Raw genomic sequence first — 13,437 nt, forward strand, 5'->3', positions numbered from 1 at the left:
ATCTCCAATGATTCTCCAGTTGGTTACATTTTCGAGGTTTATTTAGAGTATCCAAAAATCTTACACGAGCATCATAAAGATTTGCCATTGTGTCCTAAAACCGTAAACCTCCAAACAGCAATAGCAGCAAACTTATGACGACATTATTACCTAAACTTGAATATGTGATTCACTACAGAAATTTAAAACAATGTCTCGATTTAGGAATGATTGTAACCAAAATCCATAGGATCCTTAAATTTAATCAATCACCATGGATGAAGAAGTATGTAGATCTGAATACAGATTTACGAAAAAAATCTAAAAATGATTTTGAAAAAAATTTCTATAAATTAATGAATAATGCAGTTTACGGAAAAACAATGGGAAACGTTCGGAAGCATAAAGATGTAAAGTTAGTTACACAGTGGGAAGGTCGGTATGGTGCAAAAAATCTCATTGCCTCTCCAAAATTCCACAATAGTATAATTTTTGACAATGACATGGTAATAATAGAAATGGAGCGAAAAAATATATATTTCAATAAGCCGATATACGTAGGATTTGTAGTTTTAGATCTTTTCAAAAATGTTTATTTATGACTTCCATTGCAATTCAATTAAAAGACAATTTACAGACAATCAGGTAAAATTATTATACACAGATACAGATAGTTTAATTTATCAATTTCTCATTGATGATATTTATGATTGCATCAAAGATAATATACATAAATTTGACACCTCAGACTATCCACCAAATAACCGTTTTAATATTCCATTAGTTAATAAAAAAATTGTAGGCCTTATAAAAGATGAAAATAAAGGTGAAATAATGACGGAATTCATTGGTCTAAAAGCAAAAATGTACACATTTAAAGTTCAAAATAAAAAAGACAAATATAGTAAAGCAAAGGGTGTCAAAACTGCAACAATAAAATCTATAACATTTGATGATTACAAAGAATGCTTACTTAATCATGAAAAATTATGTAAAACGGAATATCATATAGTCAGCAAGAAACATGAAGTACATACAATTAGTAGACAAAAATTAACATTAAGTTGGGAAGACAATAAAAGAGTTCTTTTAGCACAAACAACTGATACACTTCCTTGGGGTTATAATTCATATTAAATAGTGTAAATAAATTATTTTAAATATGAGGTTTATGTTAAAAAAAAAAAATAATTTGTAAGAAAAAAATTTATTCAATAAAAAAAAATATTATAAATTATTTACATTAGTTTGTATTGAACTCATCTTCTACAAATAATATGACAAAATCATCTTCATTCTTATTGGTCTTATTTTTTTCAATTTCTTTTAACATTCGTTTATTAATTTTATCAAGACGTTTAATTATTTTTTTTTCTCTTTTAATTTGTTGTTGTTCTTTATGAGTTAAAGATATCCATTTAATATTAGCAGCTTTATCTTTTGTATAACGTGGTAATTTTTGAGCATCACTATACATTTTGTCAGCCATTGTTTCTAGCTCTTCAGCTAAAGACATTTTGGCAGTCATTGTTTCTAACTCATCAGTTAGAGACATTATAAATCTTTTATGTTAATCCAGCTATTGTGTGTTTTATCGAATCCTAACCACTTGACAAAAGCTTGATTACCACGTTTTTTCAGAACTTTTTCTACCAAATAAATATCAGGGTATTGAACCTTAGTCAATTCTTCTTGATAAAAACCTCCTTCAATCGGTTGATCTTGATAGTCGACAGGGCTTGTAGGTTACTGGATCAGTATTCAATACTTGACTTACATTAAAGATTTCAGTTGTCCAATTAGGGGTGTATCCCTTCTCAAAGACATGCTTATATTTACTTATGCGTACTTTGTCCCCAACTTTAAATTTAGTCTTTTTTATTTTTTGTTGAACTTCAAGTTTATTATTATTGAAGATAGTATGACGTAATTGTTTCTCATTGGCTGAAGTAACATCGATCGGTTTTTTTAGATAGTTCGATGTTTGCTATTGTTATATGATGTCATCGATTTTTGTAAGATGTCTATCCACTTGTAATTACCTCGCAACGTAAATCGTTTCCACATGTGACTTTTTAACGTGCGATTAAATCGTTCACATATAGATGCCTTAAGATTACTAAATGTGGAATACATTTTGATATTATATTGTTTCATAAGTGCTTCAAATTCTTTATTGTAAAATTCGTTTCCTCTATCAACATGCAAAAATTTTGGCACTCTTTTTGTGATAAAATCGATTTCATTGCATGGGCTACGTCTTTACCATTTTTAGATTTTGTGGGCACAGCCCAAGCGTATTTTGAAAAAATATCAATAATAGTCAATAAATACTGATGACCTTTATTATAAGATTTATAAGCTGTCATGTCAACTAGATCAGCTTGCCAAGTTTCATCAAGCCCACGTATATCAACATGTCGTTGATAATTTCTTCTGACCGGTCTATGCAGCTCTTCAGTTATTATTTTTTTCTCCTTGTTCATGATGCTGCTGATCAAGATATTTCCGAATATTTTCTTCCAATTGTTTAATACTTTCAGCTTGTTTACGATTTGCTTTTTTCAGTAAATGTAATCGATCTGACTCATGCAGTTCAATTGTTTCATTCAATTCTTCTTTCAGACGTTTACGATGTTCTTGTGATGATTCAATATGTTGCTCTACTTGAACATTAACTTTGATTCTTTCTCTATTTTCTTCAACGTTTCTTCTTAAATTTGCTACAGTTTCGCGTAACAGACGTAATTCTATTTCAATGAATTTTTTTAAAAATGTATTCTTTTTTTCAATTACTCCTCATGATGTTGCATCATTCAAATCTACTGGTTCAGCGAGATTACACAATCTCTTATTATCCATGTCAAACTGTTGATCCACAGTTAATTTGAATCCTTTACCACGAGGCCCACGAACAGCACTTTTCACAAAATCTTTCGCTAATTGTCGTCCAAAAATGTCAACACTCATTTTTAAACCTCTCACTTCAAAAGTTCTTCAAAGAATGAGTAGCTGTGTAGAATACATCAGATTAATAAATGATTTCAGCTTCACGCAATTCCTCTAAAATTGATAAAATTTCGTTAGTATGACTGAAATTTCCAGCAGTTTGAGATGCAATAAGTAAACGAAGTCAATCTACAAGTTCATTGGGATCATCCCAATAAATATAATCGGTAGGATGATTTTGTTTATGTTTAATCATATATTGTGGTAAACTTTCTCCACTTTTTGGTATATATTTACTGATTATGTCGGTGAATTTTTTTAAATTCTTATCTACTCTGATACTTCTGTCAGGAAGATAATGCTTTCGATAGGCGTTTGTCATACTGATAATTCTGCCATAAGTGTTTTCATCATCTTTTGTTACTTTTGATTGATCAGATGAATTCATAAATAATAATTCCAATAGACCAGAAGTAGTATTGTATTTTTTATCACCAATATAAATAAAATTATTGTCGAACCTGACTTCAGAATCACCCATCATCAGTCGATTACCTTTTAACTTTCGTATGCCATACTTTGTATCTAATTCTTTGGACAAGAGCTTAGAATCAAACGTCTTCAAATACCTTACTACAGGTATGTCTTTAATAGGAGTACTTTGATAGGTAATTGTTGCTGTTGTATAAGAATCATCATCAGTTATTTCATAATCAGGTGTAAGGCTTTCTTGTTTGCTTTTAACTTCTTCTTTAGGCTCTTCTTTAGGTTCTTCTTTTTTTATTTTTATTTCTTGAGGTTCCTCTTTAATAAGTGTTTTATCAGCTAATTGTTTAAAAGGAGTCACCATAGGTTTAAATATTTCACTCATGGTTTGTTGAGTCATATCTCTTCCAAGTTTAATCAACTTATGCTTTTGGCGTATTGCATCACTAGCTTTCGCTATTTGATGCAATATTTCTTTTTCTTGTTTCAGCTTCGTAGTTTTCACGTTGACACTTTGACAATCACCTAAAGAATGTACAGTTTAATGTACTTACGGTGAATTTATACTTATGAAACAATCAAATCCTCTTCTATATCGCCCATTATTAAGATCACTGTCTTTATCAATTACCAAGAAGCCATATTTATCATTATTCCAGTTCATTGAACATATATCTTGAAAATGAGAATAAGTCATGTCAGTATTTACATGATCATCGTAAATGTGTTTTAGATTCATGTCATCTTGCCTGAAAAGTACAAGAAAGTTTGTATTGTCACGCACCAAATGTTTAGGAATTCGTGCATAAGTTTGACAAAGATAGAAGCAGTCAACATCTCTATGTCGTCCCATACAAAAATAGGTTCGCATATTATCTTGTTTTTCGCATGCTTCGTCATCGAAAATCATAATTGAGTTGGGTTTTGCTTCATCCGGTTTTACCACTTCCTCATGCTCATTAGAAGCATGAAATTAATACCTTTAATTGGTTCAATTATTTTTTTTAAAAACTGATATTTAGGTTGGTTAATGATTTTGAATACAAATAAATATTTTCAAATCGTAGGCCATTTGGATGTACAATAAGTGCTAAAAGAGTATTTGTCTTTCCACAATTTGATGGACCACAAATAACACCACGGACACTATTTGGTAAAACTTGTCCGTGACGTTTGATATTTGTGTCTCGTGATAGGTCAAAGTTAATTACAGGCAACTTAATGTCTTGTTGATTGAACTTCATCTTGATGTAGAATGACATTCTAGCTATAAATTAACATCTTTTATAGGTTTCGAGTTAGTCGTTCTTGAACAATGATAGTGCAAAGACGTATCAAAAAACGAGGTGCTGGTATTGTTAACACACTTATAAACAAATTGCCATTTGAACTTCATATACCAGGATATCATTATTGTGGTCCAGGAACTAAATTGAAAGAGATTAGCACGTGGAGATCCAGGAATCAATCCATTGGACGCTGCTTGTAAAGAACACGATATTGCATATTCTCAAAATCGAGATAACATTGAAGCTAGAAACGCAGCTGATAGAATACTTGCTGAAAAATCTATGAAACGTGTTTTTGCGAGAGACGCAGATATTGCTGAACGAATTGCTGCTTTAGGAATTTCCAACGTCATGAAAGTTAAATCAAAATTGGGAATGGGTTTGAAAGAAAAAAACAAAAAGGACAGGGGAGTTAAACATTTGCGAAAAGTTGTTAATTCAGCAAAGCTTATGTTAAATTCCAGTTTAGATCCTATTAAATCTGCATTAGCTGCTGCACGAAAGACTGTTCGCGATGCTGGTGGAAAGAAAAAAATCAAAGTTCCACATATTATACCAATGCCGCCAAAAGTGGGAGGTATTTTACCTCTTATACCTCTATTTGCAGGTTTAAGTGCAGTTGGTGCTGTAGCAGGTGGCGCTGCTCGCATTGCAAAAGCAATTAATGATGCTAGAGACGCCAAACGTCAATTAGAAGAAGCTAAACGACATAACGAGAAAATAGAAGCAATAGCTTTGCGTAAAGGTCTACGTCTAAAACCGCACAAGAGAGGATTAGGATTGGATTTGAAACCGGTAAAAAAAAACTTTCAACTTTACCCCATCGTGCACTGACTGATATTGAACTTCAAAAATATGCAAAAATCATGAAAATACCCTTTTTTCGTGGTGTTTTTTTGCGAAATGATCTTCCAAAATTTACACCGTGGAAAAATGAATCAGCAATCATTAATCTCGATGATAAAACTGGACCTGGAACTCATTGGGTAGCATATAAAAAACGTGGTTATAAAGTTATATATTATGACAGTTTTGGCAATTTGCAGCCACCACATAAGCTTATGAAATATCTCAATGTTGATAAAATACTGTACAATTATGGAAAACATCAAGATAACAGTACAGATAATTGTGGACACTTGTATTCAAAATTTTTACGTAGAAAAGTATAAAAGTAATATGCACTTTCCAATAAGCATCAGTCATGGATGATTCACTCACGTTAACATTGTCTGGACAAACGTCCATTCTAGAAGCGTTTTATTTTCCGCCAATTGAATTATCAGCATCTAAAAAATATACCCTAGGACTTGTGGAATTGTTAACCTTCAATTCCATTCCAAATATTGATAATGGCAATAATAAATTTTATTATACACTCAATGGTGAAGATAAAAGTATTAAAATACCCACAGGAAGCTATGAAACTAAAGACATTGAAAATTATTTGAAGAAAGCTGATACTCAATTATCAATTTCTATTAAGCCCAATAATAATGAACTACACAGTGAAGTTTACAGTGAAAATGCAACAATGAATTTCAAACTGCATGATTCTATTGGTAGTTTGTTGGGCTTTAGTCCACGAGTTATTTTTCCAAAATTGACTTACACATCAGATTTACCAGTATCTATCTTGAAAATTAATGCATTAAGGATTGAATGTAATATTACTACAGGAGCATACATGAATAATCAGTTGGTCCATACGATTCACGAACTTTCCCCATCAGTTCCACCAGGATATAAGATCATTGAAGTTCCATCAAACGTCATTTATCTTTCAATCACCGTACAGACAATACATAATTTACAACTGCGCATTGTTGATCAAGACGGTCAATTGGTTAATTTACGTGGTGAAACTGTAACAATACGTTTACATTTGAAATCAGTCACGTAATGGGGATTGTTTATAAACCAATAGTAGGGGAAAGCTATAAAACTAACATATCATGCCTGAATCTCATCAGTCATCGAAGAAAATTCAAACGATTAACTTATCAAAATCGATTATTCCTACAAAGTTTGGGACTAAAAATACGCAAAAGTGCAACAAAATTAAAGTGAAAGTGTGTTGTCTTGCATGTCTTTTACCATGGAAGAAGAAAAATTAGCAATAAGCAAAAGTGTCATATTTGATGAGTCTATTGCACACATTGAGGTGCATGCTCATCAACCATATGCATCTACAACATATAATAATAATGATGAGATACATATCTCAGTTCAACATCAAGATTTATGTCTGTTGCCAAGCAAAAGTTCCCTTCATATTATGGGGAAATTCACAAAATCTAACGGAAATGCAGTAGCAGCAACATCAAGATTCGTTAATATGGCTGTATGCTATTTATTTGAAGAAATACGATATGAATTGAATGGTGTTGAGATTGATCGAAATAAAAATGTTAGTCTTACAAGTCTCATGAACGGATATCTATCCCTTCATCCAGGTCAAAAAAATTATTTAGATAATGCAGGTTGGGTAACTGATAATGAAAGATGATTTAATGATAATGGATACTTTGATGTTTCGATACCGTTACATATGCTATTGGGATTTGCTGAAGATTATCATCGCATAATTGTTAATGCCAAACATGAATTCATACTTACTCGTTCAAATATTGATCTTAATGCAATTGTACAAGCTACAGCGGAACTTGAAGAGACGATCACGCTCATAAAAATTAAATGGATTATACCTTATGTCACTGTTGCAGACATAAAAAAAGTAGAATTGTTAAGTTACATTGCAATAGACCCACCGATTCCAGTGAGTTTTAGATCATGGGAATTATATGAATATCCAATGCTGCCGAACACAACCAAACACGTATGGGTCGTAAAAACATTAACTCAATTGAAAAAGCCCCGCTATGTTATATTAGGATTTCAAACTGCACGCAAAAATGATGCTACAAAAGATGCAAGTCATTTCGATCATTGTGATTTAAGGGATGTAAAGCTTTTCCTCAATTCACAATGCTATCCATATAGCAACATGAATCTTGACATAAGTCACAATCAATTTGCCTTATTATATGATATATATAGAGATTTCCAAACATCATATTATGATAAAGAAGCAGAACCTCTACTCACAAAAAAAATTTATAGATATAGCACCACTCGTTGTAATTGATTGTTCTAAACATAATGAATCCTTAAAATCAGGACCAGTTGATGTTCGACTGGAATTTGAATCATCAAAAGCTTTTTCTGCTAACACATCAGCCTATTGTTTGATCTTACATGATCGAATAATAGAGTATAAACCTTTAAGTGCGCAAATGAGAAAACTAACATAAAATATTGTAAAAAATATACATATTATATAATTATGATTATATTATTCATGTATTAATCAAATTTTTTTTGCTATAAATAAATTGTGTACACGAAAAAGATTACTGTTTTCATTCATTTATTTCCAGAAAAAATCTGATAGTCGGTAGCGCAAATTTTGAGAGAATATCAATACATTAACAGAACTTTGAAAAAAATCAGTTATTTTTGCTGATAGTGAACTGCTAATCGCGGTTGGTAAAAAATCGGTATTATCATTGAAGATAATTTATCGAGGTCGGTAAAAAAAATCGCTGCCGATAATTTATCAGTGTCGATAACTTATCGCGGTCGGTAACTTATCGTCAAAGTTATCGCGGTCGGTAATTAGTGCGGATCAGAACCCACTTTTTCACTTGGCCGGTATTGCAGAGTGATCCAGAACCGGCCCTGCTTATCTACTGATACTTAAATTCTTTTTTTTTACCACGTTGCTAATACTCAACTGCTCACAATTCATAACCATTACTTAAGCTCTTTTCATCAGTAGTACATGCTCCATCAGACACTTTTGATTTATGGATTGCAGATACATATTCTCCGTCTTTTTTAATTTTTGGTTCCCAATCCTTATACAGTTCTGCAAAATGTAATGAATTCTCTTCCATCATTTCGATATCAGTATACCCATTTATTGCATTCAACGATATTTGTTTAAAGTGATTCTTCAATTGTATCGACAATTGAAGAATCACACACACAAAAGACACTTTTCTTAAGCTTTATGATTGTTTTATTAAAAAAAATTAATGATTTATCACGTTAATAATAGCTTATTAATAATGTTAGAGCTTAACTGAACTTTGTTGAGCCTGAATGAATTTATCACGAGCTTGAAACAATTAGTTTATGCGAAACTAGAAAGAGCAGTAATCGAACACGTGTACTTGAGCGTCGTGTGAGCGTTAATGGCTGCAAACACGTTGTAGCCAGCGTCGGTAGACCTAGCACAATAATAGGATACCTATCATTGGCCAGTTTGAAGAAGACGAGTTGTAATTAGTTGAGTACTAAAAGAAGAGCTAGGATAGGGCGAGCGGATTAGGTGAGCTCAACTGAGCACGAGCTGGGACGAGAGCGAGTCCAGCAGACAGGTTGCGATTAACCTCTCGCAACAGTGGCTGTGATCAGTATTATATCTATGCTTGCCCACATGACGATAATAAAAAAGAATGTTTTGACTAATTATAAATAATGTAGTCTTCAATTACGACTTAATTTATTTGGTGATTATTGCGACTACAAATGATAGATAAATAAAAATTGGAAATTTGAAAATTGCAATTTTGTTCACTGTCTTTCATGTTATTTTAATAATTGCAAAGACACGTATCTAGTAATTTTATATACTCTTTCGATCGAAATTAGTAATATCGAAAAATATTTTTTTGTTTTTGAGTTATATATTTTTTATTATTTTTAATAAAAAAGAAATGTATATCCGCAACTTTAATGAATATGTGAATAGAGTCATTTTCCATCTTTTTTCATGTTGTTTTTAATGTATAAGATCGTTTCAGAAAATTTTGATTAGAAATATGTAAAAATGAAAAATCACTTTTGTTGAATGTCAACTTTGGGGGTGATTTTTACAACCAGCCCACTCGGTAACAAAAGGCAAGTTAGACGTTACTGTCACAGTATGTATATCCTCCCAATCGATTTGTGTGGAAGAAGAGATCGATATTGATTGATGCGTAGATGAATTTGGAGTCGGGTGGAATAATGAACTCGCACCCGTAAAAAAAATTAATAACTCGGCGAATGTTTACCAAAAATCAGATGCACCAATTATGAAGTGTATAGTAGGCAGCTGGTAGGCATAAATTGTAAAAAAGCAAAAGGAAACTCACCACTATTGAATAGTGGAGGGCACTGCAATCATTCCTTATTAACTTCTGATCAAGTAGAGAGCATTGTAATTCAGAAAATAATATTTTTTTGACTGTCAGATAGTACCGTATGTTAAAAATATCTCTTGTACAGAAAATATCAAAAGTTTCGGTCAGAACAAATAATTTTCTGTTTAAAACGTTCATATATTAATTATTTTTATTGCAAAAAGCGTACTTATAAGGCTTCAAATTGTGTTCCATTGAAATTTAACTCTGAATTATGTTTTAAAAACATATGCAAATATTTTATTGCGCCCATCACCGGTTTTAGGAAGTTTTTTATGTCTATTCTTAATGTGTACTTTAGCTACATTATTTTCAAAAGCTGATGAAATTTTTTGGGTTATTTCTGAAGCGATGTCAAGGGTCAATAGAGTATAATCACCACTTGATTTACAGCATTTAAAAAATTGAAAAATCAAACTGTACAAAGAAAGACGATCCAGTTTGAAGTGTGATAAATATTGAAACAAAAAAAAACAAAGAAAGAGTCTAAAAGCTCAATTAATATCCTTAATAAGTTTGCTCAATAAGGACATACATTTGAAATGGGCAAGTAAATTGTAAATGAACAAGTGAAAAATTGACATTGATGAAACGTAGTAAAAATAACAAGCCTAATGTTTCTGAGCATTCAAAAGTAGATTACAATACAGGAATCATCATACACCATCTAACAATTATTTTATTAGCTTATTGAAATAGGCTTATGGACTAACTGTTCTTCTTTTTTTATAAAAATGGAATGAACCACATACAATGAAAAGAACAAACATATTTTAATCAACAAAAAATTATGGAAAAAAATGTACATGGATGGACGCGAACGCAGCATGCACACATTTGACTAAGCACCGCCACTTCTATAAAACTGTAAGAAATTTAATATTTTATAAAAAATTCAAAGCAGGATAACTGCAAGAAATGAATGAAAAAGAAAACCAACATACATATCCTCGTATAGAAAGTTTTTAGGAATCCAATTATAATAATTATAATATTATAAATTAATAACAATATAAATTAAAATAGAAGAAATAAGTAAATACAATGTCATAACGTATTTTAAGTAGGAAAAAAATATTTTTGGAGAAATCACCAAGTGTTAAAAATTACTTGGTGTGTTAATCTGTTTCAAAAAAATATATTTCCAAAGTTGAACTGTGTATAACAAATAATATGTTAAAGAATCAATGTAGGAAAAAATTATGTTTAAAAGAAAAATGTTTATAAAAATAGCTATTCATGCTGCAAATCGGAAAAGTGATGAATTATAGCATGGGATATTAACGAAATGAGCCGATTGATGGTACTGTATCACAAAAAAACGAGTCATTCACGAGTTTTTTTGTAATACAATACGATCATAGGTGAGTTCTGTGAATATCTCATGCCAATTTATCACTATTTAGACTTATTGCATACAATATTTTATGCCATCTTTGTCTTAAAAGTTAACTTTTGAAACAATAGTTGTACAATAACTATAATACACTAAAAAGCCATCTTCTCTATTGTCATTAATTTAAAGAATTTTTATTAACATAAAAAAACTGATCTTCAACTACAGTAATGTAATATAAGTTTTAAAACAACAATATATATTCATTCTTTATGAAAATGGATTGCACCGCTTGAACAGTTATTGATATTAAGATGGAAATTCATTTCTGGTAGCTTAATTTTTTATGATAAATCAAAATTTTGTTCTGTTATTGTTAAAGTAATATTTTGAGTGTTAGATTCCTGAAGACCATTAACTTTTTCTGGAACTTTAAGAACTTTAGCTGGCGGTTCTTCTGTTAAAGTACTAGAAGTATGTTGTTCATCTTTAGTATCTGATACAACTTTAATATTTTCTTGATTATCTTTACTACATGATGGAACATTAATGTTGTATGTTGCATGATATTTAACATTAATTCCAGTCCCAATTTGGTTATCGATTTTTTTCTTATTATTTAACGACTGTTCAACATGTCCCTCAGCTACTTGGTCAGACTTCCAACCTGCGAATCGTTTCAAATGTGTGATATCTGCACCGATTTCCGCGAGTAACGTTGCTGATGTTCGTCGAAAAGTGTGTCCAGTATAACTCCCATGGTCAGGTAAATTGAAATATTTAGCTATTAGCTTCGGCATGTTACCAAATTTGTTGATGTCAATTGGCTGATTTGTACACTTTCCATTTTGATAATTTAGAAAGAATCGATTGCATGTCGAATTACTTGGACATAATGATCAGTATTTTTTGACAACGAAAAAGAATTTTTTAGTGATTGTAAATGTACGAGGCTTATGTGTCTTGGTTTTTGGAAGAGAAACCAGAAACACAGAAGATTCGGCTTCTTTGTATTCTTTCACGTCCTCTGTTGTAATTTTGCAAAGCTCTACTCGTCTACATGCACCTATAATTCCAACAATCGAAGCTACTTATGAGAATAATAGTTATCAGTTTAATAAAATTGTGAATATCTTCACTTCAGTAGTTTGTTTTAGTTTAGTATTAACTGACTTTTGTCTCTGGTTATATCTCGTCTAGAGCTTTATTAACATATTTTTCAACTTCATTTGATGTTAACACTTTTGCCGTTTTGCTTTGAAATCGGACAGATTGTCTTTTCAAAAATGCCATCAATTTTACACACATAACGGTTTTACTGAGAAATTACAATTATCGTTATGTATTTTTGCTCTTTGAATAACATTGCCATTTTCTTTTTCTATTGACAATTTCAATAAATCATTTAAATTACTGACTTTATTGTTCATTTTCAATTCGAGATCGGAGCAATCTTTCTTTTTATTTCCTACTTTTGTTTGAGCACTTGTAGTAACATTTACAAATTCTACCGGATTTTATGACAATGCATCCGCGTTCAAATTACTTTTCCCCGGTTTATATACAACACCATAATCATATTCGGCTAATTTTAAACGTCATTTAAATACTCTCGCGTTTGCTTCTTTTAGAGATTTAAATCATATCAATGGATTATAATCAGTGACTAACGTGAATATATGCCCATAAATATAAGGACTAAAATTTTTAACAGCTTGGACAATAGCCAGAACTTTTCATATTATCGTATTTTAACTCAGCGCCGCTCAACGCTCTCGAATAATAAGCGATAGGTTTGAGATAACACTGCATTCACAGCAATGCCTACAGCATCTGTTGTAATTACAAATGGTTTCGAAAAATTTGGATATTGTAATACTGAAGCTTTACATAAAGCTTTCATTATTATCTCGAAAGCATTCTGTGCTTCTTGAGACCATTTAATGTCTCTATTTTTTTCTAATAAACACATTAATAGTTTTGCAATTTTTGAAAAATTCTCAATAAATCGTCTATAATATCCAATTCAACCAAGAAAAGCTCTAATATTTTTTTGTGTTTTCAGTACAGAAAAATTCTTTACCGCATCTAATTTCGATGGATCAGCTTTCAACCCTTTATTACTAATAATATGACCCAGATAATT

This window comes from Chelonus insularis, unplaced genomic scaffold (assembly GCF_013357705.1).
Source record: "Chelonus insularis isolate UGA/USDA-ARS -01 unplaced genomic scaffold, ASM1335770v1 contig_27_pilon, whole genome shotgun sequence".
NCBI classification, from domain to species: Eukaryota; Metazoa; Arthropoda; class Insecta; order Hymenoptera; family Braconidae; genus Chelonus; species Chelonus insularis.